The sequence below is a fragment of the Pollicipes pollicipes genome, unplaced genomic scaffold (genome assembly GCF_011947565.3).
Source record: "Pollicipes pollicipes isolate AB1234 unplaced genomic scaffold, Ppol_2.1 Scaffold_7262;HRSCAF=8765_pilon_pilon_pilon, whole genome shotgun sequence".
NCBI lineage: Eukaryota > Metazoa > Arthropoda > Thecostraca > Pollicipedomorpha > Pollicipedidae > Pollicipes > Pollicipes pollicipes.
The window spans coordinates 14287466-14312563 of record NW_023597055.1 but is presented as its reverse complement, the minus strand read 5'-3'; the positions used below and the strand labels follow the sequence as shown (position 1 = coordinate 14312563).

At 48.1% G+C, this 25098-nt stretch overlaps 1 non-coding gene across 1 annotated transcript; it reads left to right on the top strand.

Annotated features, from left to right (window-relative positions):
* Positions 1–566: 566 nt before the first annotated feature.
* On the top strand, positions 567–640 carry TRNAT-AGU (transfer RNA threonine (anticodon AGU)). Its single transcript has one exon. It is a non-coding gene; the product is annotated as a tRNA-Thr (tRNA).
* The last annotated feature ends 24458 nt before the right edge of the window (positions 641–25098 follow it).

Below are 25098 nucleotides of genomic sequence, written 5' to 3'. Positions count from 1 at the left end.
GATCCTGTTCCAGCCGGGGTCCCCAGCACCAAGCGGCAGGTGGTATCTCGCGGTGGAACGGAATGGCCCCACAGCTCCTGACCGGAAGCAATAATATAATCCCTGCCATTCTACTCAAGAGACCCCTTGCCCGGAAAAAAAAACAAGATAACACCGTGCCTCCTCCCTCCTTAGTGCCTGTATGGCTCTGGTCGCGGCTGCATGCCAGGGCGTTTATATCCGGTGTCCCCTTCCGCCTTCAACACGCCCGTGCATGAAGGTTTATCACATATACCAGCGTATACCGCTACTTCACTGTCTGAACACTAAATTCAGGAATGCCTGACACCGCGTAGATGGCGGTGGAGGATCACAAAGTCCTTTGGAAGTTATAGATGGCGTCGCTACTGAAGCTGCTGCTTAGTGCTACCATATCATGTTGAATAATATGCACAGCTATCGAAAGCTGGATTTTTATTTGGAAGCCGACTAACTCCTCATTCTTCTATAAAACATGAAACGTATTTCGAGACGTGATAAGTGTTCAAAGGTTTCGTTATGTTATAGAAAACGCGATCGGAGTCCGCGGCGCCATGGCTTAGTTGGTTAAAGCGCCTGTCTAGTAAACAGGAGATCCCGAGTTCGAATCTCGGTGGTGCCTCTTTTCCATAATTTTCGCAGTTTGTATCATGTTACGGATGTGGAAAGCAAACATCCACAAAGATGTCCCACCATTTCATGCGCTGCCCTCAGGCCTGTGAAAATGACCACATATTCGCCACATATATTATGCCATTAAGAATCTGCGCAAACAGCCCTAACCCACATGTCGGATTTTAGCGCTTAAGTCTTGAATTCCTACTCATGAACTAAGGACGAGTTTCGCGAACGTTTGCGACAACACTTACTTTTTTACCTTAACCGATGAAAACTTAGCGTTGAGGGAGCTGTATTCACTAAGATGATCCGGCACGTAGTAGGTTTTTTTAACCTGATGAGCTTCAACCAGCCTCCCTGCCCAGCTGGAGCTCCAGCCTCCCAACTTTGAGAAGAAAGTGGGAGATATAGTGAGGGAGGCTCGTGCGCGGCATAGGTGGAGTACTTTGCGTCTTTTCCCACTGTTCAGACCCCCTACCGTTTTGCAAAACTACACCCTGAAAAGGAGTGTGAGCTGTAGCAACGTGTAGTGCGACCTGAATCATCCCCTTGACGTTTCATAAGCATCTTAGCAATGCAGGCCTGCACCCAGGCGTGCATTTTTCCGAAATCATAAGCAAGAGTCACACAACCACCTTTTTTGTTTTTCCTTTCCCTTGTACTCCTCCCCCTCTCCCCGTCCGACAGAAAATCAGACCGCATTTGGGCCATTTCCTTATCAAAGTTGTGGGGACCGAAAACCGCTTACTGAGTGGGACACCGCGCCCCAGCGGTTGCAACGGAGGGATTGGTGCTCCCCCCCCCCCCCCCTGTCAAGGCAAGCATTTCTCGAAGGCTGGGCGCGAGGCAGTCAACCATTTTGGCTCGCATGTAATCTTCCAAGAAGTGGTTTCTCCAAAATCATCGCGTGTTGCTTTTGACGTTTTGGCTGTTATGCGGATAGATCTTCGAAGGGCGGACTGGAAGCGTATGAAGTCAATCCTTTGATTTGATTATTTTTTGAATTATTGCTACCTAAAATCTTTTGTAGCATTTAGCGAGCCCAAATACGAAGACATGAACATAATATGTCCGTACGTTCATTCAATAGTACAATAAACTAGCTTTGTTTTGTGTTCCGTTACAATTAGAACAAGCTGCTGTTTTCTTGGCTTTTTAACCTGACTTTTGTTTGCAGGAGGCAGGTCTTTCAAGCATGGTAGATATCCAAATGTAAAGTTCAGAATAAACGTCAAACGGGCGCAGATGCTCTACATAACCATGCATTTGGCCCACCAGAGCTCGCCGGAATATGACTCAGGTGGACAGTTTGCTGTCCCCAGGTAACAGTGTTACCTTGAGACGCGATGGGCCTAGCCTCCCAGGTTCCCATCGCTACCCTGACGGCGGCAGCTGCTGACCCGACGACTGGCCCGAGCAATGACCCGGCTCCCAAACAGCTCAGGGACTGCCGTGGCCCAGGCGCTCGGGAGGGGGGAGAGGGGGGGGGGGAGGACTGCGGCCTGGTGATGCGACTCGCTGCAAGGAAGAGCTGGCTGTTGTCGGTGGCCAGGGACGGCGCAACGTATGTTGAGTTGGGAACAAAGTTTTTGCCAGGGAGCTACTGGACAAAAAAGGGCCTCCTCACAAGGAATCTCCTGGGTGGTGTCTTATTCAAGGGAGGGGGGGGGGGGGACCGAGGCCATGGGTATCCTTATTTATTTTTAAAAATCCTGTTTGGGGACCTACTTGTTATCCAGCAAAGGGGCTCAGTAACCTGAAATAGGGTCTCCTGTTCCATAAAAGGATCTCCTGATGCATAGAGAAGCCTCCTTATCCAGAACAGGATCTTCCGATTTACGGAGAGTCCAGGTTCTTCACAGATCTAGCCAGGGGTCTTCGTCAGCAAGCTGGCTATTTGGCAGTCGTGCAAGCTGTTATTGCGATCTCTGGAGGAAGTTTGCCCTCTCTTTGTACTTAGATAGCGGTGGTGCCGGTCGTGCGTTGGATTTTGAGGGTTCACGCAGATGGCTCATGTAACCCACAATTCATATTGTGAGTAATGTGACTCATAATCAGAATAACTGTCTTCTGAGGACATACATTTCTCACCCCGTTTTGCCGCGAAAGTTTGTATACAGTTTTTGCGGCGTTATAGGTCATTAAGCAGTCTCACACAATTTTCACAGAGTTCCAAGATACTTTCAAGCGTTTATTGTGCATGAAGAATGTCATGTGATAGATATGAGGCGCGTAATGGCACGTCATTAGGAAAAGGGGGATGGCATTTGTCTTCGCTGCCAGTCCGGTCCTAGAACTGTATCCTGACGCGATCCAGCATGGGCTGTTCGCAAAGGTGAGAACGCTGGGCTGACTTTTACTCCTTCCTATCTTTCTTTAAGATACGACCAAGACTCGGTGAGCATATTTTCCTGTTTACCCAGATATAATGCGCGTCCTTGTAAAAGTTCTGTGTGATCCAGTTTTCGCCTGAACGCATTTTTGATTTTATCTCTAACATGGGCAAAAAATGAGAAAGTGAGGTTTACGCGTGATACAGTTGTTTCATTCTTTCGAAGACTTATCACACGACATGTGGTATGGGGTACTAGTTTTGTGTATTTCAATTTAGGTGAGAGCAGTAATTTGGGAATAATGAGCGCTGATGACGTGCTTTGATAAATGCGCGTATCGAAGAATGGGAATGAACTTATCACATTGCAACTAAGATAAGGATCTGTGCTATTTTCTCAAAGAGCGTAACGAATGAACAGCTTGCCACGCGGTACATACGGCAGGGCAGTGCCGTGGGGTGCCTAGCGGCTACCGCTGGAACTATTATTTTGAAGCTGGCCCCCGAGGGGTCGGGGCGTACGGGGCAGCGCGGCTGTCGGTGGCAATAATGGCCAATAGGGAGAAGAACCAAGATACAGATTGCACAGGCTTGACACCGATCTCCATCATGTTCCACGTTATTGTCCTGTGGTTGATGAAAAAATTTACAGAGGGTAAAGGTTTGTGGATTTCCTGGCTATCCTTTCCACCCTGAAACATCTTGAGTACTACTGGGCCTGATGCAAAGATAATAATCAACAGCGTTCGATTTGTTTCGACGAGATGTAATTTTTCAGCAAAAATCTAAATCAGTTGTTGTAAAGGCAACTGAGCATGATCGCCAAACTATCTAAGGCATCAAACGATCTCCGCGTGACTGATGCAGGCAACAGGTCATGATTTCGATATTTAGATATTGTGGCGTCATGTCAACATTGAACATGCAGGCAACATCGACGAGATCTAAAACGAGCTGCACAGAGAGCACAGTTGTCAATACTGGGTTTTCATTAAGATTAAGGGAAGAAACTGGCATGGGCTTTGCTTATTTATGAAAAAAGTAGGTAGGTAAGAGCCCTTCGTGTAACATAAGCGCGACCAACCCGCCGGTAAGGGTCGGGAAAAGTGGCAGCTAAGCGAGTAGCAGATATCATTGTTGACCACAGTGGTGCTATGAACTGTGAATGGAGCATATTGTCCTCCTCTTTGTACGGCAATGTTGGGCAGGCGTATCCAGTTTTGAAAAGGATCGGGAGTGTTCAACATCGAGAGTAACACATCGGAAAATCGGGAGTAAGACATCGGGAAATCGGGGGCAACACACGATTACAGCCAAGTGCGCTGCCCCTTTGAAAAAGCGAATTGGTGGACTAATTTGATTCTCGGCTGGCGGAACCCGAAAACACCGGATCTCATGGAAATATATTATTGTTAAGTTTTATACAGCAGAAAGAAGACGATCACATCACCATATCACCGACATGGCCAAGAAAAATGTGATGGTCCAGTTGTCATATCCGGCGTTTGTGAGAACGATTTTTAGGTATAATGGCCGTCAATTGGCTCTCAATCCTTGTTGTGCAAGGTGCGTTGACGTAATCAAACAATGGTGCATCGAGGAACATAGTTACTTAACAAAGAAATTGCGTTGTCTTGACCAGTCTTTTGCACTTAAAAGTATACCAACACTTATAAGTGAGCTTGCACCATCATATCTCAAGCTTGTTTCAATATCTTCACATGTGAAGGATTCCCTTTAGCTTAAACCTCCTCCCCCACGTTGACTTGGGCCCCAAATGCTCCTCCCCTGTGCACATAGGCAAAAGGAGAATGCTGGGCGAAGTACATGCTGATTTTTTTTTCCATTATTGGGACACTTGGTAGTAGACAGGAGGATTTTCAAGATCCACTTACATCCAATGACGCGTATTCAAATCCAACCAAACCATCCCCGTTGGCAACTTTTTCACAAGTTACAATTCTATCTGGTTTGGTCAGTTCACTCCGCGCATGCGCCTGTAGACTTGCAGTGCTCGCATATCTCTGCACGGGTAAGGTCTGCTATATTTCAGGCCAATTGTGTCAGAACCGAGGGGAGTCTGACAGTATTCCCTGCCTTCAGTCAGTGCCCGAGACAATAACGGCCTGACAGTTTTAATTTCGCCTCGCCCTCTGCGCCCTGGAAATTCCTTCTCGGCCACCGTAACGCTATGCTCATGATGAAAATTGTATGTCAAGCTGGCAGCAATATGCCACTTTCGAGATGGAAAGTATTTTAACGCACGCGGACATTGTTATCCGCATTTGAGGAAAGACCAGGATTAAAGAGTCATCTATTAGGCGGTCGGCAGCTATCGGATGGCTGATATCAGATGGTCAGCTATCTGAAAGATGAGCTTGACTGCTCCTGAACGTGTCATATTCCGAATCCGCGCGCCTTTCCGTATGACAACATCGCCTGGACTTGAGGGTTGGCTACGGTGTCGACAAGATTGAAAGTCACCTTAGATGGATCTGGAGCTAAACTATTGAATGCACGCGACGTAATGCACTCAGGGAATATCAGTTTACATCAATTTGCAGGAATTTTCTCCCGCCCTTGGCAAACGCATCAAGTGCAGGTAACTTTGTCTCGCCTTCGGCAAATACGTCAAGCAGACGAGCGTAGATAAGGGTGAGCGAATTTGCATATTAAGGCATGCATAATTGCATCATTCGGTATTGAGTTTTGGGTGAGCACATTCAGTAAGCAGCATTGGATAAATAAAGTAACAAACTTGTGGCTGTGTTTGCCAAGTTATGGCAGTGTTTTCACTGCGTCTGGTTTTGTTCAGACGGGTAGGGAGGAAGGACTCAAAAGCTTTCAACTATGGCCGACCGTATAACAATAACCCGTAGCATAACAGACCGTATAGCAACAGACATTATCTGCAATCATCCCGGAAGTATGGAGATTGATCTGGGAAAATATTGACCCAAGTGAAATGGCAGTGCCCAATGATGAGCACTGGTTTCATACCTGGGAATGGATTTCCTCTCGTGGGAGCTTCCTAAAATGCCTAGGTCAGTGAAGAGTGCACAAGGTTTGTATTATATCAGTGCAAGCTCACTACGTCACAGCAGTCTTTCTAAATTACGTTGCATGATGAATTTGCTGCCGTGTTTTAAAGTGCGGCTTTTAACATCTTTTGTGGACCAGTTGCTGATAGCAGGAATAGCGACTCATTCTAATTTAGGCATTAAAGCAAAACATAATTTTGATGCACCTTCAAACTGCCTCTAATCTGATAGCCATCGACGAGAAGCATGACTTGCCAGCATAAATGTTATTGTACGCTATTCGTGTATCCTAGGGTGTACATTTCAGTGGTACTGGTTAGCTTCAAAAAATTTGTTTGATGTTCAGTGTGGCGTTGACTGGATTTTTCCTTTCCATGACCTATATGTTGATGTAATAATATTGCTTGTTCATATAGGTGATGAAATATATAATATGGAATATACCACATTTCATGCAGTAACAACTTATTGGTGTTCGTGATTGTCAGGTGTGTACGGTGTTGTAACAGATATGCCTGTTCCGTCATAACCTGCTGAGGCGAAAATGTGCAATGCTATTTACAGTGCAAATAAGTTATTGGACATTTCGGAGCATTCTGTAGGTGCCGTTCATGGAAAACATACCAGATTCAAGCTTTGAAACCGAATGGCACAATTACTACTTGCCACATGTAGTGACAGCCATAAAAACATGATATGTAGCGGCAGCCATAAAATGTGATATGTAGTGACAGCCATGAAATGTGATATGTAGTGACAGCCATGTCACGTCGGCAGCCATAAAAAACAGCACGCAAAAAAGCATTCCCCTGCTAACCGAGCCCATGCGGCCATTCCCGGGCACAAGCTCGGATGAGGCAAAGGCAGTGTTTGATTGCCGCCCGCACAGAGCCAGGCGTGGTAAATACCTTCGTGACCTCGGCGACCAAGTCGCACATCCTCCGACAGCCAACCATTGCATTGCCAGACAGCGTAGACCTGATCGTTCGGGTCACATGCTTCCTGCACAGCTTCTTGCACGAATGCGACGGCGCCTCCAACGACGGGCAATGCATTCCGTCCAGATGCCCTGAGGCGCTCGTGTTGGCGGAGGCTGCTAGGCTATCTCGTCCTCCAGGGACGCTCGCGCCGGTGTTCACTGAGAGGCCGTTTCTGTCTGCTCCACTCGTGTTTGTGTAGACTGGGGGAATGTCCAGGTTTTCCTCGCATCTAGCACCCACGTCCTCTGCTGATGGTCTGTTGTTACGGCGATATCTCCAGCGCTATTTAAATACCTGCAAACAAGGTCAACTCACTAGTGTGGCTTGCAAAGCAATCATGAGTACCGGTAGCTTTCGAACAGGACCCAATGATTGCCTGAATGAACACCGCCAGGGCTTTACACTTGCTGAGGAGGGTCGTAGTGGTACCGGAGGGACCGCATATGATGCTGCTGCGGCTGCTAGGTGAGTGTGTGTGTGTGGGGCGGGGGGGGGGTATACATGGGCCCAAAGGGCGGTCAAGAGCCTCGTCACTGACGACGCTCTGGCTTGGTAGAACCACAAGGTAGTTGCTTTGTACTTAACCTTGTCTTGCATACGACATACCGAGGGAATATTGACAAAAAACCTGAGCGCGCCGCCAGCGTGGGAATAAACCACGCCTGTCGTCACCTTGGTGGTCCCACTGCGCAACAGGCGTCTTACTGGTGTGGCTACGCGCCCTCTTCGTGCTGCCCGCTGCCTGAATGTAATTTTTAACCCTCTTCGTGCTACCTGCTGCGTGGATGTATGTTTTGAACCCTTTTCGTCCTGCCTGCTGAGTGGATGACGATTCATTTCACAATTGGATGCCTGGTTGCTCTGAATGTGCCGCATGCGGCTGTGCATTTACGCTAGGCATCTCTTTTTGCTATTTGTGAAAAATGGGAAGATGTTGATGCATTTAGCATTCCTTTGCTTCTCGCCCTGCCGCTTTTAGCAGTCTGCACGTTCTGACCGCAGCAACTTGCGGGTAGAAGAAAGTCAAGAGGTTGTGTTGAGCCAGTGCTTGTGTTGATACCCACATTGTGTACGATTTGACCCATTTAGCCTTTCCACGGCCCGATTTTCTGGAACTTGGTAATGAGGCACCGATTTGATCACTCTCGATATGGGTACCTCCAGTTTTACCGGGCTCGTGAAGGCCACGAAAGTATGACTTACGATAGCATAACAATTTGAGTTCGGGATTCTAATTCACAGGATTTAAAATAGTAGAACTGACTTAAATCTTGTGAATCTTCAAGTCCTTACACCTGGGTGCGCATTCCAACCCTAAAACACACCAAATCCGCAGAAGCGTCATTTGAAAATATCATTAGATCTAATAATTATAAGTTAGCCCGCATTAGCCGCATACAGCTAAGTGCTGAACGTGTATTAAAACCAGTGCTCAGCACTCACGTGGTTCTGAACTGAAATGCCATCTTGAAGATCATTCAGTGCAGTTCACAGTCCGGCCCTCTTCAAGACCTAACTGTCTCTAGTTTCTGAGCTACACGCTTTTGAAGATGTGCGGACTCTTTCGGAGAGACAGCTTTTAAGGTTACCCAGGCATCCTTTACGCCATAGCAACGTCATTCAGTTCCTGCCAGTCTATTGGCCTTCTGGAGATGAAGGATGATTGAAACCAGATTGCCGAGTCGTTCATATCTGGTGTTGGTGGGCATAGTTTTTGTTATATGACGGCCATCAATTGGCTCTCAATCAATGTCGTGCAAGGTACGATGACGCAATCAAACACTGACGTATTGAGGGTGATGTCTACCAAAAAGAGAGAATGTTTTGTATTTAGCAGCCCTTTCCACTAAACAATATAGCAACAGTCATACGTAAGCATATTTCATCACATCTGATGCTTGCTTCAATGTCTTTAAATGTAGAACAATGTCTTTGAAGGCAGTGCCTCACCATCCGGCATATAAAAAAATACTCTGGTGAAACCTCAGGACTTACTACTCTGATGATAGCACTGGGTGGAACCACTGCAGCTCCGTCAAGACATAATAAAAATATCAAATTCCATCATCTTCCAGCCCAAGTTACGTTGCCGACGCTTTGTAACAGCATTCCGATGCTTCCCGCAATCGCGACCACCATCACCGCTGCTGCCGCGCGCACCTCTTCTCGTGTAAATAAAAGAGCATTTGTGATTGGCTCAGCGGGCAACGGCCTGCTACTGAGATGATGGTTGGTGAACTTTGAACCAATGCGTCACATGAATCACGTGATACCCCCACTCCCAAAGCCAAAGTGCGCCTCGAAAAGGAGACACTGGCAAGCGCCAAAGGGGAGGAATCCAATTCATCGTGTAAGGTTTCGGTGAATGCGCGGGATAATAGCTTCATGTCCGCATATCTTTGTGCCTTAATAGAGTGTTCCAAGCTTTTTTAGCGTTCATTACACAAACCTTTTGACATATTAGTATGCTGCAAACAGCACAGAACACTCACGTCGGAAAAAAACAAAGCAAATGAAGTATATTACTTTCATAGTGGTGAGCAGGGAATCCATTGAGATTTCTCCCGCAGGGTCGGCTGCTTCAAGTCAAAATTCCGAGCTATTGAGTGAGATTTTGGAAAAGCTGCCAGTACTGATCAAATCGCACGCGTCTGATGTGGCAATAAGTGAAAGGTACAGAAAGGTGGGATTCATTATTTAACCGTATGTGTCGATCGAGCATTGCGCTCACCGTCCTTTTCATCACCTGGTATCAGTCCAAAACTTTCATCTAGCGATTCTTGATGAATGGAATCTAATGTAATGTCGCCTAATCCGAATCCCAATCCGAATACTGCTAGCCTAGGTTTCAAATGACAAAGTACTGGAAATCCTCAGCTCTAATAGCGCCGCCCACATATTTTCTGTGCTATCTCTCTTTTTCTTCTCGTGACACAACATAGAGCATTTTTGGTTGTAGTTAGCCTTTCAGTGAATGCACTGATGCGCAAATGTTTAACACATGTTATGCGTATTTTGGAAATCGCACCGAGCTATTTTTAAGCCTTCGAAACTTCATCGGTAATGATGTAAGCACAGGCTGCCTTATCAAGGGCATAATTTACGTCGATAAAAGCAAATGTCCCCTTAAAACGAGACATCAAACCGTTCATTGGGGTTCGCTTTCCCAAAACACTGTGAGCGGTCCAGGGTTTTACGGTTCAGCTCACTGCTTGGTCAAGCAGCCATCTGGCTAGTACACTCAGACTCCGCCCCATGATCTTCTGATTGGCCGATACCGTGCACGTGACTCGGCTGGAGACGGTCGTGACATAAACCGTGGTCGAATTATAGAGCCAGTATCCGGTAATGACCGGTAATAACCGGCTGATTGCGGAATATATCTGATCAAAGGGCCTCTTCCCATCTCGAGGCTGGGGATAAACCAGACGGAGATGCGGCAATCTCTTACACCGTCGCCAGCTAGCGCACGCTTCAGCTCAAGTGTGTGCATCTTTCAGGGCGGGGATCAAGGAATATGGTGCAGAAGCTGGATGAAGCTGAATGCGTGCCGAGGGTGGTCAATGTGCCAAATCTAAAACATCGCTGTTCGAAATCAAGCATTTGTGGATGTATGGTTCTTGCCAGGTCCATGTTATTTTCACTCCGTTGAGTTTGTTCTGTGCTTTTGAGTCATGCTTTGTCTGTGTTCTGTGTTTGTGACTACTGTGTTTCTTCTGTACCGCAATTTTTCACAAAGGTTTGTTTTCAAGTTGACCACATGCCTATCGTGGTAGGCGTTTGGCGATAATCATCGCTGCGAAGGTTCATTGCTTCAATCTACCATCAAACAAAGGTTCACTACTCCAACATGACTTGATGCTGATGCCGCGTGGTAAGTCATGTTGCCACAATGGTGTAGGCATAGATTTCAAAACCTTTCATTTTCCACGCCACCCGTCCAGGATCGTTGCAGCTTCCTTGCGGGGCGTGGGAGGGCAAGCGAGCCGGCCGTGGCCAGCCCCCCCCCCCCCCCCCGCCCACCAGCCAACCAAACATACCTGTGAGGCCGAGCGGGGCCTGAGAGGTGAATGCTGATACGCCAGACGCTCCAGCCGATCGGCCCGCAAGAGCAAAAGGGTGTCCGCCGTCGCCCAGCCAGGTGGGAAAAATCGCCGTTTTCCACAGGACCGGTCATGGCACTGGCCCCGTTTTCCGAAACGAGCCACCACGTCGATATAAAACGCCTGCCGCCCGATCACCGGCGAAAAACACGCACGAAGAGATGCCTGCCCGCGACGTTTTGATGATGTTTGCTGCTCTGCCCGGGCACCCCACCGCGCCGGCGCTGCCGCCACCCCAGCTGGTGTCAGGAACGCCACGTCACGCGAGAACTGGGCCAGAGGTGAGCGCGCAAGGTCCGCCTGAGACAGGGCTGGAAGTCGGCAGGCGGGCCTTGTACCGCCGCCTTGTACCGCCTTGTACCGCGGGCCTTGTACCGCCGCCGGCGACGCGACTCCCGAGTCCTGGTCACGGGGCGCGTCGGGGCGGATCCTTAGATGCTGAGTAGACTGGGTCGGTAACATAATGGACGGAGGGGCATTCCGCGCAATCGACTGGATCATGCGGAAGAACCGTTCTTTTTTAAATCTGCTGTTGACGTGGAATTGCGCGATCGGGTGGTAGGGGTCGGGGCTCACAGAACAAGCACTGCTTTGCGTGAGCTCTGATCCCTGAAATTCATCCATTCAAAGGGCTCGGATCAAATCTTTAAAAGATAAACAAAATATTTAAAAAACCAGGGCGGCCCGACCCACCTGCAAGAAATCAGGAGAAAATAAAGCATCGTTCAAAGGGCCGAAAAGAGGAACCTCCGAGGCAAACGGACGGAGTACGACTGCTGTGATGGAGCGGGACAGTGACTGCTGGAGGACTCCAACGCCGGGCTTTGCAGTCATCAGCCCGGGCACGACGTCTCGTATCACGCACAATGTGAGTCCACCCGCCGCCGTCCCCGACCCTGGCCGGACTAGGAACGGGTGTACGCTCCGCAGGTGTCTCTTGACCCCTGCCCTCCGGGCGTGCGCTGGGGCCATGACAACGTCTTCTCTCCTGTATAATTGGAGAACGGTACATGAAGATTGGCCATGCGAGCCTTCCGGCCCTGCACTGCGTCTCGGGCGGGAAGTGGCTTGACCCTGTGATCCCATAATTAAGGACAGGGGGGGGGGGGGGGCATGTGTCACGCGTGAGAACCACGAATTCTGACAAGTGGCTGATTGTGACTTTGTGTGAACTAGTGCTGCCACTTTTCAGTCAGGAGGCCCGCAGAGCGCTGGTTTAAAGACCCCGCAGGGCTTTTGGTGGGTAATGCTGACAGCGCTGAGGATATTGGCACCTGTGACCAAATAACTCCAGCGATCCCAGCAATGGTTCAAAATAAACCCACGCGAGACGAAGTCGGCGCAAAAGTCCAATCGCCAGCTGATCAAGGAGCTTTGATGCGCACCATGACCTTTGTGCAGCGCATGGACACAGGTGACCTGAAGAACGGCGACCAGGGACACGTTGTCGGACATGCTGGTCAACCCAAGTCTCCAAAATACACCGGCCGTAGAGACCGTAAGGCATAAGCGCCGGTCACGCCTGGCGCTTGCTGCCTGTCGATGGGCTCCACTGTCCCATCAGGTGCGCTGTTTACCTCCAGGCCTCTGAGGGACGTGCCATAGGGAGGTACCTGGCAAAACTCGCTCTGGCGGGAGGGAGGCGAGAGCGCGGAGGCGCCGCAAGCGAGGCCATCGTACGGGACGAGGAGTCGCCGAAGGCCTGCACGCGGCAGCGGGAGGCTGAGAGCGGTGGGTGTGGCCGAAGGCGTGGTGAGCCGCCCCACCGTGGACAAGACGCGAGGGACCGCCGTCCAAATACGGAGGCGTCGCCCAGGTCAGGCGAGGGAACGAGTCGTCGTCCACCTTTGGTACACCGGATGCCGGCTCAGTAACCGCGTCGGTGCCAAACTGATAACAAATGACCGTGGTTTATTTCAAATAGGGCATCAGCGTGGCTGCACTGGATGTTTGAAATGCGTCAGATCACATTTTGTTTAGCTCAACAAGGACTCGTGCAGGCGTGCCAAGTGTAATGCCAAGGCGCTGGATAAGGGGGGGAGGGGGTGTTTGCACCCGTTACGAGCCAACAATTAGTCGCGTGACGCCGGCGAGCGGACGCCAGCGAATGTGTACGCTTGGAGTGAATGTGGTATGGCACCGAATGTATGCAGTCTGTGTGGATTACTTACGGAAGAGAGGCTCCCGGGGTTGATATCCAGCGGACCAATATGATATAATTATGCGCACTTAAATCCAGGTCAATATAATTAGCCGGTTGCCTGGTATCCTCGCCAATTTGGGCGCGCCCTGGGATTCAGGGCAGTTATCTTTCTCAATGCATCCGGTCCCGTTTTTGCCCCGTGTAGATGTTATCATCGGGCAAAGGGTGGAGGTACGATACCGCGGTTACCGGCGCACGGCCAGGCACGGGAAGATAGCCGTTCGTGGTGCCCGACCCACCATCCCTCAAACCACCCACCACCCACCACCCACCACCCACCATCCCGCCAATATCCCGGTCACCCGCCCCATCCTAGCTTTGCGGCTCACACTTGTATGTTGATGTCGCGTGTACCGGAGGCCATGCGTGCTGAGTCGTGCATTTAACATCATTCGGCTCGGATGCGACCAATGGGTTGCTCATTTTAAATTTGCTCTTGTGAGGGGGCGTGATGGCGACAGCCGAATAGTAGCGCGGCGCACGCACTCCACTACAGACCCCCCCCCCCCCCCCACACACACACACACGCACAATGGTAAACCATCTATATGACGTGGCTTGCAGAGAGAGTAAGTTTAAAGGCAGTGGAAATACAGCCGTGCCATAAAATACTGTATTAGAACTTCCCCGGCGCATGTCAGAACGGAACGAATGTAACATGGGAAATATCATGCGTTTGCCGCGTCGCCGTGTAGGTGTGAGGGAAGTGCGTCAGCCTCGCCAGTGTCGTCGTATAGGTGCGAGGGAAGTGCGTCAGCCTCGTCAGTGTCGCCGTGTAGGTGCGAAACATAACAGCCTCGTCAGTGTCGCCGTGTAGGTGCGAAGTACGTCAGCCTTGTCAGTGTCGCCGTGTTGGTGCGACGAAAGTACGTCAGCTTCGTCAGTGTCGCCGTGTTGGTGCGACGAAAGTACGTCAGCTTCGTCAATTTTAATCCAGGTATACAAAACGTACCTGTTTGCCAGGCCTGATATCACAGATTAGGTTGCGGAATTTATACCAAAACATGCTCGGTTCAAAGCAATAGCGCCTTGGCCATTTCATGCGTCAGCTTCGGTGAATAACTGTAGTAATGTTAAATTTTCAATGAAGCTTGCTGATTCATTGTCGCTTGTGAGATGTCATGATTAGAGCTTATCATGTCGTGATAGATATCAATAGATAGACACCATGATAGATATCAGATGTCATCATAGATATCAAAGCCGCAGAAAAATGTTACCAGTGGTCAAGAAATGTGGCTCAAACGTGACAATGTACAGTTCTTGGACACTCTAGAGACAGATCAAAGTACATCTTTGCTCTGGCCGCCATGTAGGCAGATCGCCCAGTTGACTTTGTATCACTCTCGCTGAATATTTGAGTCCAGATATAGTTGTCGTTCGTACGACACTATCGCATTAAAGTTTGTGGAGAGAATTCCACAAAGACGAGTGTGTTGTTCATTCAGAGAAGACTTTGTGTTACTTTCTACGCCAGGAGCGCCAGAAGTACGTGTATCCGCCACAGCTTTCTGTCATAATCCGTATCTAACACAAAGCCAATGCAATCTTGTTACTGCTGGGCCAGTGTTTTGAATTTCTGGGCAGTTGCTACTATAGATGTCTGACGGGGTTCGCAATGTCGACCAGTCTGTCCAGAAGCCAGTACGTAAGACTGGACGATTGCCGGACAATGTTGTAGTTGTGGCATGGCGAATGAGCCACACCACTGACGCTTCTTAAGATTTTATAATCAAGGGCATCACAGCATGCACTTTTTGAGCCTCCTTTATGCTGACTTTAGTCACCATGCCCATATGAATCCCCATAATCCATGGCGCAAAATAAATAACTATCGGGCCCAGAAAACACGAGAAGATATCCCTGAATGTTTGTATCCTGAGCACAACACCGGTAGTATCACTAGCATTGTGTACTTCATAGTGTCCTTGAGTCCTTTTCAGTCTAGGAATGTTAGACACGGTTTCAATACAAATGGCTGAATAACGTCTAACCAATTGTTACTCCCCCCGAATACGAAAACGAGTATTTTTTCCCATAACATCCTATTGTTACCATGTTAACTGACATCTGAGCTCCTCTGTGCACCGCTGTTAGTCACGCGTATCTGATGTGACTTGACATGAGTTTTCCACTGCTGTTTCTGCGTGGCGTTAGCTCGCTAAATGTTCGATAACCCAAGAGGGCCTATTAGCCCTGCTCTCGTAGGGCGGAGATGGAGCGCTTTAGTGGGACCAGGGTTAATGTCATTTGCTTCAATAATTGGGAAAGGTGGCAAATGGTAGGGCCTGTACGTCACGGCATTGAGTGACCATGGGTGCAACCAAGGGGGTACCTGGCGGGTACGGGTAAGAAAATCATATCCATGAAGTCCTTTGGCATAATTAGCAAGGCCTGCCAGTCCCATGCGTCGATAACTGGCCTGCAAAATCCACGCCATTCGAGGATTCATGAAGGCCAAGCATTTCGCACCTAATGGGGCTACACCAGGAATGCCCGGAAACTACGCACCGCGAGGTAACGGCATTACCATGTGCATGTTGCGTGCGCTGTGGCACTCGGACTGTGGGGTTACAATTAGCAAATTGCTCGCCTTTAAGCAACTCCTGACATTCAGTGTGTCCAGCTGATACGTCGTGGCCGTTGTATTGCAATAAGCTTTGCTGCGATGTCGACGCTGAACGACTGTTCGCGTTTCCACAGCGTTTGATGAAGGTCACTGACCAAGTTGTTCTAAACAACAAATACCGGCTCCAGACCCTGGGGTTGAGAGACGCCGTCGCTTCTCTGTCTTCTTGTCAACGACCATGATTCCAAAACTACGCAACTGACAACCGATCCTTGCTTCCAAACCCGCTCATCGTTTACGTCAAGGCTGCTGATGTCATTGAAGCAAAAAGCCGTCATCTATCAATATAACTAATTTTTGTGTTTTAGGAGGTGCGCCGCGTGATATGACCGTTGATTTTGCTAGTTGCATTTACAATGTACGCTCTTGAAATGTTACATGCTCATCTTTTACTAACTCTTAGAACCGTTCCAGTTATCTAGGCAATCATTTCATTATTCCATAAAAAAGTAATCGTCAAACAACGCGACTCAGGTTTTCGACATGTCATGGTGGTTCTAAGTTTGTAGCCCCAGATACCACAAGTTTTACAAGGAAGGTTTGTTGATCGCAGAAGTGGCTATAAAACACTTGACATCAACTAGAAATGCAAATCAAAATTAAACTTCCATCCAAATAAAAGTCGCTTACATAAATGTTCTCAGCTTTAGTTGTCCCACACGACGCACAATTTCATTAGAAACTGACGAATTCTGAATCAGTTTGGGGCAGTTAGAAATATAAGAACGCGAAAGTGTAGTGTTTAAGTTAAGTTGACCACCTGGAGTAGAACAAGATTTGCTGAGATTCTCACAATTTTCACAACCCTACATCCCTCTGGTCGCACTACCACCTGAGTACATACACACACCTTAGCAAAGGTCACACCGAAACGTAGCAGAACAATGGGTGGGCACTTAAGTTCTCAACGTATCTGTCTTTGCCTCAGTGAAATAACAAATCACCACGCTGAAGGGGGCAAACATGAGCTGAGGCTCACCATCATTTCATCATAATTGACTAGCATGTAATAAATCTGCATTTGCTGGCCATTGATCTCGCAGTGCGTTCGGCTGGATAACTGGCATTAAGTGGAGCTTTGGAGCGACTGGGGGGGGGGGGGGGGGGGAGGCTGGTGTTGGCAGAGGCGAGCGCGGCACTATACTGGCGCTATTCCCGAGGAGGAGAGAAGTGCACGAACATTCTTCTTTCGCCACCAACTAAAAACTATTCTCACGCTTGCTGCACTTATACAGCGGACGCCACTAGAATGTTCAGTTTGTAACTTGTGTGTATTCTTGACTAGCATTTCGGTTCACGCTGACAAAGAGACGCTTGCGCAGCAGATCATGAACAAAATAAATTCGCTCTTTAATAACGAACCATTACTGCTAAAGATCCCATCACACCCGCGGGCCCAGCGAGCTTTGGCTTCCTATGCCAGCTAATTATGTGGCAACTGATCTGAATTCAAGAGTGCGTCCCACTAATCATGCCTGCCAAGCCTGCCTCCGCCATTGCTCCCCTGCCAGTCCTGCTTCCCTACTGTTCACCTGCAGTCTCGCCTCCACCACTGCTCACCTACAGACTTGCCCCCCACACTGCTCGCCTGCCAACCCTGACTCCCCCACTACTCGCCTGCAGTCTTGTCTCCCCCCACTGCTCGCCTGCCAACCCTATCTCCGCCATTGCTAGCCTACCGAATTTTCACGGAAAACCAAGTTCAGCGCGCCACGAACGCGCAATATCTGCTGGATTTTTGTTTTATAATCACTTAAAACAGCAACGCGTGTTCTTGATCAATTGGCATAACATGTGCGTATGTCGTACGGCGCAGCACGCATGCACCTTTATAAGTGTATGCGCCAAGTACGACTAAACGACACTCTGTATTTGGGCCCCCTTGGCTAAAGACTTTCTAGTGTGAATAAATACGATGCAAGGAGTCAAGCGATCGCAAAAATGTGTCATGGAGAATAACTCTGTGTGAGAAATGCGTGGAAAGAATCCAAAAGCGAAGAAACGCGATGCAAAGAACTGCCCATGCCGATTTTTAAGGGTACAAAACGTTTTGTGAATCTTGTGTTTGCGATTATTTGTGCGTGATGATTCTTGCGATGATTTGTAATGATGAAACGCGTCTACGAAGATTTGTGCTCACGAAAATTGACGCACGAAAAAACGCTATACTAACCCGTTCGATACGAACTTTTGGGTACGACGTGTTGCGTACAAAGGAATATATGAGAAAAATGTGGTGCCTAACAGGGTCACTTCGACCTCACATGCTCGCCAACGACGAGCCCAGACTCGAAGTATCGTAAGTTATCGCAGACCAGCTTGGCAGCTCTGTTAACACGCGCTTGGGTGGCCAGCTAGATACCCTTCGCTCGGGTGGGGTGGGGGGTCAATTTAACCCCGTCTGAAGTATCAGGAACTAAGAAAGCCAGAGACACTAAATTTACTGAGCGTGCTGATCTGTACGTGAACTGACTAAGGTCAAAGTGTGAGGCTTCTAGGCCATGACCTTTGAGTCAGATAAGGTCAAACAAGGTCAAATTCCAGGTTGGTCTCCAAAGTGCCCCCCGAACCTAGCTGACTGTTTCTAAGCAAAAGCTCACTTGCTCATTTAAGATCAGTGACCTTGTGTGACCTTGTGAAGGTCATCGGGGCCAAAATCATACCAGACTCCTCTGAGTTTTGCATTTGAATAAGCGACAAACATTGCGCTAGGCAGTATGTCTCCAAAAACAAAGTTTTAACCTGGGTCATTTTAGGGTAATGACCTATACTGACCTCTAAGAAGTTCATGGAAGATGTGTAATGCGGTTCCTGTCATCGATAAATTTAAAATGAGCACCAGAAAGTACCCCATAAAGCAAAGTCCAGAGTAAAAAAACAGGTTGATTTTGGCCTTGGTCTAACTTTCAGATCTGACCTGAGGTCAACGTAATTTGCCCATTCAATATTTGTGTTGTCTAAGAAAGCATCTCAGAGATGTATGGCTTGGTCTAACACTCCGTTGTTGTATCAGATCAAGCAATTCCCTAGAAATTGGCTTCACTGAAAACATGGTCTGAATTTGACCTGCCATAGGTCAGGGACCTTACAAGGTACATCTACATTTTTGATACCAAACGATCCGCTATTCAGTTGTCTACAACTACGCAAAACTTGGCGCGGCTGCGCCACGCTGTGCGGAAATCATTCTGGAAAAGCCTTTGGGGGTTCAATTTGACCCCCCCCCCCCCACCCGAGCGCGTGTTAAAGGGAATGCTCTACATTCAGAGATATGGAGGCAAACGCCAGCTACGGTGAAATAAGCCAACTTGCTCAACTATTATTTTGTTATCATCACAGACTGAGGTGAGAAATCAATTCCCCCGAATATTTTCCGAAATAATTTTCATAGGCGCGGCGTAGCCGTGATTCGCATAGCTGTAAGCAATAGAATAGAACATTTTTTGGCATACACAAATTAGATTTACCCTGTAAGGTCGCCGACCTATAGCAAGTCAAAGTCAGGCCGTGACTCAGCGAAAGCAATTTCTAGGAAATCGTTGAAAGTGATGCGACAGCGGAATATTAGACGAAGCCATACATCTGCGAAGTAGTTTTTAGACAATCAAGGAACTGAGTTTAGGATTATGACAAATTCCGTTGACATTGAGTCAGGGATGAAGGTCAGGGCAAGGTCAAAACCGACCTAAGGTCTCACTGGACAGCTTGCCGAATGAGGTATATCCTGATGCTTATTGCAAACTTCTTCATTATAGTGGTCGCAACATGATCTTTCATGACCTTCTTAACGGTCAGAGTAGGTCACTGACCTGCAATTACGCATGCCAACTTTTTGGGGAACCTACCGTTTGATATGTTCCTTGACGCTTATCCATATAAAAAAACCAAATCAATTTCGCAGTTTTTAAACTTCCATGACCTACTTTAAGTCAAACGACGCCTCTGACCTAAAATGAGACTAGTAAGCTTTCGCCTAGAAAGCGTGCATAGCGTCAAGTTGGTTCCATGAGGAGATATGGAGGCACTTTGGCCACCAACCTGGAGTTTGATCTTGTTTGACTTTATCTGACCCAAAGGTCATGGCCTAGGAGCCTTAAAATTTCATAGCATTGAGTTCAAATACCAGTCCACCTAATCTGCGAATTGATGTCTCTAGTTCTTAGCTTTTTACGACCTCTGGGAGGGGGCTGCTTCATCCCCATCCGAGCGCGTGATATTCAACCGGCCACCCGCGTGTTCAGTGTTTGAGACTGGCTTAGGCAACGTAGTTTTACTACTTCAGTACGTCGTTGTTTGACTGCGTCATGAAATGGTTGTATGACGTCAGAGCGGCTGCCAGACTGGTCGTGCGATTGCTACCGCAGTGAGAGGAATGACTTACTTAAAGTTCTTGAACTTACCGAGTGGTGGCTAATCGGTTTGTGTTTTCTTAACCCAAATATCGTGATGTGCGAGTGTTTTGGACCTTGCTTGTGGTCTTCTTGCACATTTTCTGTGGTCTTATGTTGTTTACTGGCATCCACATACCCTGTTATGGCGCCAATCTAAAGTTATTTGATTCCCAGTCTTATTTTCTTAATAACTCGAACCATTGCCCAGTTTTTTATATTATATAGCACACAACATGATTCGTATTCGAAGATTGCTCTCAACGCCATGTATTGCCTGAGGGCCAACTGAAGTCCTTCCATGCATGAAATCGTGCTCACGTACGCCAGACACGAAAAGCTCGATGATAAGTTTTGTCTTGGCCTTAAGCACTGCACGGTCAGTGAGATGAAAATATTCGCGTGACGTTTACACGTCGTGACGCATGCCGGGACGATCGTGAAAAAGAAATAGCGAAATAGTCTGCACAAAACAGCGCGCATAACTTCGCGGGCGTCAAGCTCAGCAACCAGTGGGCTTTAATCTTAAACAGGGCAGTTCTGCGACATGCACTGAACGATCGGAAAATAGCTATCTTAGTTCAAAACCTCGTACAGTTATGGAACACTTCTTTTAAGCAGGCCGGACAACCCCGCTCCAAGTTTGAACAGCGTTGACGGTCATCGCAGCTCCTCGACACATTCCGGTGCCAGAGGCGGATGGAGCAGCTGCCTACGTGAAACGGTGTGTGCGTGGGGAAGGGGGGGGGGGGGGGGGGAAGAGGATTGCAAATCTGTCAATGAGCTTACAAAAGTGTTGTGGTTACCTTCCTACTACGCCTTTCTCCTGATACACACCTAAATGCTTGCATGTAGACAAGGCCTTGGATCACAGCATCCCGTTCTTCAAGCCCGTGGTAATGCTTCCTGTCGCGGTTGTCGGAACGCCCGGACTGCTTTGGCCTGCGGGGTCGCAATATGTCGAGGCACACGATGATACGATGACACTCGCTACGGCATGAACGACCAGCAGGTTGTCAGACGTCCGTCGATGTGAGGCCACATGACAATCAGCCTGACGATCAGCAGGTCGGCTGACATCCGAGTTGTAATAAAATTGTAGTTCGACGCATGGAACGTCTACCCGTAACATATACTTGCTTGGAAGGGGTAGGTGTAATCTCAGTGCGAAACGCCGTTGACTCTAGCTCTTCGCTACCTATGTGCTGCCGAGCACTAATCACCTGCGTTGGGGTAAGAAAACGCCACCGAGCAGCTCGTCAGGAACAGCTTGGGTAAAACTGCGAGCTCCCACGACAGGTTCGGAGAAGACGGACCAAGTGGCCTTCACGACGCGTGCGCCAAACGTTACGCGTCACGCCTCGCTGAACGGATTCTCACAAACTGCTGCTGCATGGGTCACTCAGTCAATAGCATAGCTAAGGACATCCCGTTACCTCCGTTTACTCGCCCACGTAACGGCAGTAGATATTAGAGGTAACGGAGTGACGGGCTCGTTACGGATTAAGTAACGGATTGAGTGACTCCCGTTACTTTAGGTTTTGTTACTCCTGTTTGATTTGGTTGGTTATTCAGCTACCTCCGGTACCCCGTACTTTTGGCTATTGGGCACATGTGTAGGGGAACACATACGCCGACCGGGGAAAAACCAACTATTTTTTTTTTTTTGGCATGCTTTGTGCATCCAACTTTAGGAAGCAACTCAGCTAAACGAGCTGGGAAGCAAATGTGATAAATTTATCAGTGGTAAAACGTTTGCTTTTGACCGCGCAACAAACACAACGAGCAGCAAGATCCTTAAAGGCTTTACACCTATTCACATGAGCAAGGAAACAGCGAGTGGCAGTTGCTTCGCGCTGCGGGGGTTGCTTCGCAAAGACATTCAACGCCCATGCATTTGAAATGCAAAAGACATAGTCATTCTCAAAACATCTCCTGCTCACTTCCAGAAATATGTTCAGACATTGGAATAATACTATGGCTCCGAAGTTTTTATATTGTCTTTAAAAGCCTTCAGCAGCGCTCTAAACTAGCCATTTTGCAAAGTTCGCTGTTGACTTGCTTTTGTGACGCAGACGGCTCATAACATGGTCACATTTTTTTATTGGTGGTCCCGTTTTTGCCACGACGTCTCAGAAGTTGTGACAGAATAGCGCAACTTGCTGCAGTCTTCAGAATTTCAAGCATCGGCAAAACACTGAGTGAATGACACAAAAGAATCAGCTAGGCATAAATCGCGATGAAATGGTTTGGACAAAATAGGGAAGCCCATACGGAAAGGCAGCTTAATGCTTTTTGTTAGCAAGCCTTGCTATAACTTGCATGGTATCATACACCACAGTTCAGGTACAATGGAAGCCCGACCCCCCAAGTTGTGGGTTGATACCCATGCTTTGCTATTTCTTTCTAATTACCGTTCATAGGCCCAATGCTAACGTTTCAGAACGCTGGTGGGCACAGGCTCTCCTGACCTCTATGGCCTCTAGTCCCTGTGTCCCTGGCTCAAGTGTATTGGCGATCCCCCAGCAAAACGCGTGGCGCTTTCAGCCATGCTGGCTTCTGTACTCACAAAACAAACGTAATGACACGATATGAGCACAGTTAAATCAGTTCAGGAATCCATTTGCCATGATGACAAGAGCACAAAATGATGTTCTGAATTCCCACACTCATTTTGCACAATGTTTGCTGTTCTTTACGATTTCGGTTGAGCATATTCGGTTTTTCAAATCGCGGAGTTCACGAATGCCCAGAGTAGCAGGCATTCAACATTTTTTTTTGTCGCTAATGGGACAAAGCTACTCGACACACTGCACTTGTTCACTGTTTTGCATACATTCAAGAGTTCATACTTGATCTACCTGCTCAAACATCATGCTTAATGTGCAAATTTGTACTTCATATACATGTTCATACTCGATGTTCATACGCATGCACATTGATATCGAACGACAGGTGCAGATGGTGCAGATGTGTAGGGGTGCGCATGGTGCAGATGTGCCGTAATTATCATGCAAAATTTTACGGAAACTAGCCGCTGCATTTTGCGCAGGGCTGTGCAAACATCTTGGTCCACTTACAAGATGCTGATACAATGATAAAGTGCGTGCGCACTTCAAGGACTCAAAACGAGCGCAAACTTCATGCCGGCGACCATCATCTTGCGCGCGCCAGTATCGTCCATGCACGAGATGACGTGAAAACAAAAAAAGCCCAGCACCGCTCTTGAATGTTGATTGGCTGAAATTTGCTTATTGCGTTTTGCGGTGATGCAATTGAACTCCTCAGTGCTACTCTTATTAATGGCCTGTTTTTTAAACAAGGCTGGGAGGCGGCCGCTTTTGAACGCTATACGGGGACTTCGTAACGCATTTGTGGCGTCTGTGAGCAGTAAGCACATGCAGTGAAAACTAGGCCATGCCTTTTATGTGTCGTGCTTTTCCTCTTTCGCGTCATTGTGACCAATCCATATTCTACTTAAGCAGGATTCATCGCCGAATTGGGCACAGTTGTTCAGTTCCGTTCAGTTACGTGTTTCAAGAGCAAGCCAACAGCAATATTGTTAGCGCATGGGCACAACTGATTTAGTTTAGATAGACTCAATAGACATATTATTGGTTTATGGTTATACAGGACAAATGCGTTCCACAGGCAAACGCCCAGTTACGGGTGCAGTCAAGTTTTAAAAACAATAAATATACGATGCACACACAAACAAAAAACCTAACCAAACACACATACGCATACACATTGCACACGGTCGCACATACAACTTACCCAGTCAGACACAGCAGTCACCAAGAGAATGTTCCACGTGTGCTGGCGAGCCTAAACAAAACACATGGGAATGATTTTGTTGGCTTGAAAAAGCCAGTTGAGGGAGAATGCTGCAGAAAAATGATTGCAGACAGCGGGCAGTCATGCGACAAATCCATTTTTGACCGTGTTGACCCTTGCAAATGGCTCGTGGAAAAGTCCGATATGCCGAGAACGCCGGACGGGTGTAGCCAGACAGAACAGCGTCGGGTGAGCGCAGTCAAGCTTGTGATTATATGCGTGGTATAGAAATAAGATGTCGGACTGAGTAAAGCATCCCTTGATAGATGCTGTTTTGAAGCAAACGAGAAGGTGCTCATAATCCAGTGGAGGACACCAGAGCTAGCTTCTCGAATCCAACCACATGAGAAACCGGTGTTATAGTCTTTTGAACCGGGCGAAATGGGAAACGGCAGTACCGCTCCAAATAACTACTGCTACCGCTACCGCTACCGCTACCGCTACCGTGCTTTATCAATGATCTCATATGAGTGTTGAAGGTACAAAGCAAAGCCTTGCGATTAAACCGCGCTCGACGAGGGCACGACGGCATTCGCACGCTTCGCATGAGAAGGCCCAGCATCCTGTTTGCTTTTGAGACGGTTGTGTTTATGTGACTGGCAAAGCTGAGTTTGATGTCCAGGAAGACGCCAAGGTCGCGATTCTGTTGGCAGCTATCCAAGCGGTGACCGTCTAGTGCTTATGAGTAGTGAACAGGTGACGTGCGGAGGGTGAACTGGGTGGAATTGCACTTAGCTGGGTTCATTTTCAGTCCCCGGTTTTTAGGCATTAACAGAGGCGATCCAAATCCGTCTGAAGTGTAAGGCAATCTGTTACGTTGTCCATTCGGTGATAAATTTTCACATCATCAGCTAACATAAGGCACTCACTCTCAATTTGGCCAGGAACATCAGCCAGAAAGCAGGCGAACAGCAACAGTCCCAGGATGCCGCCTTCCGATACACCAGAT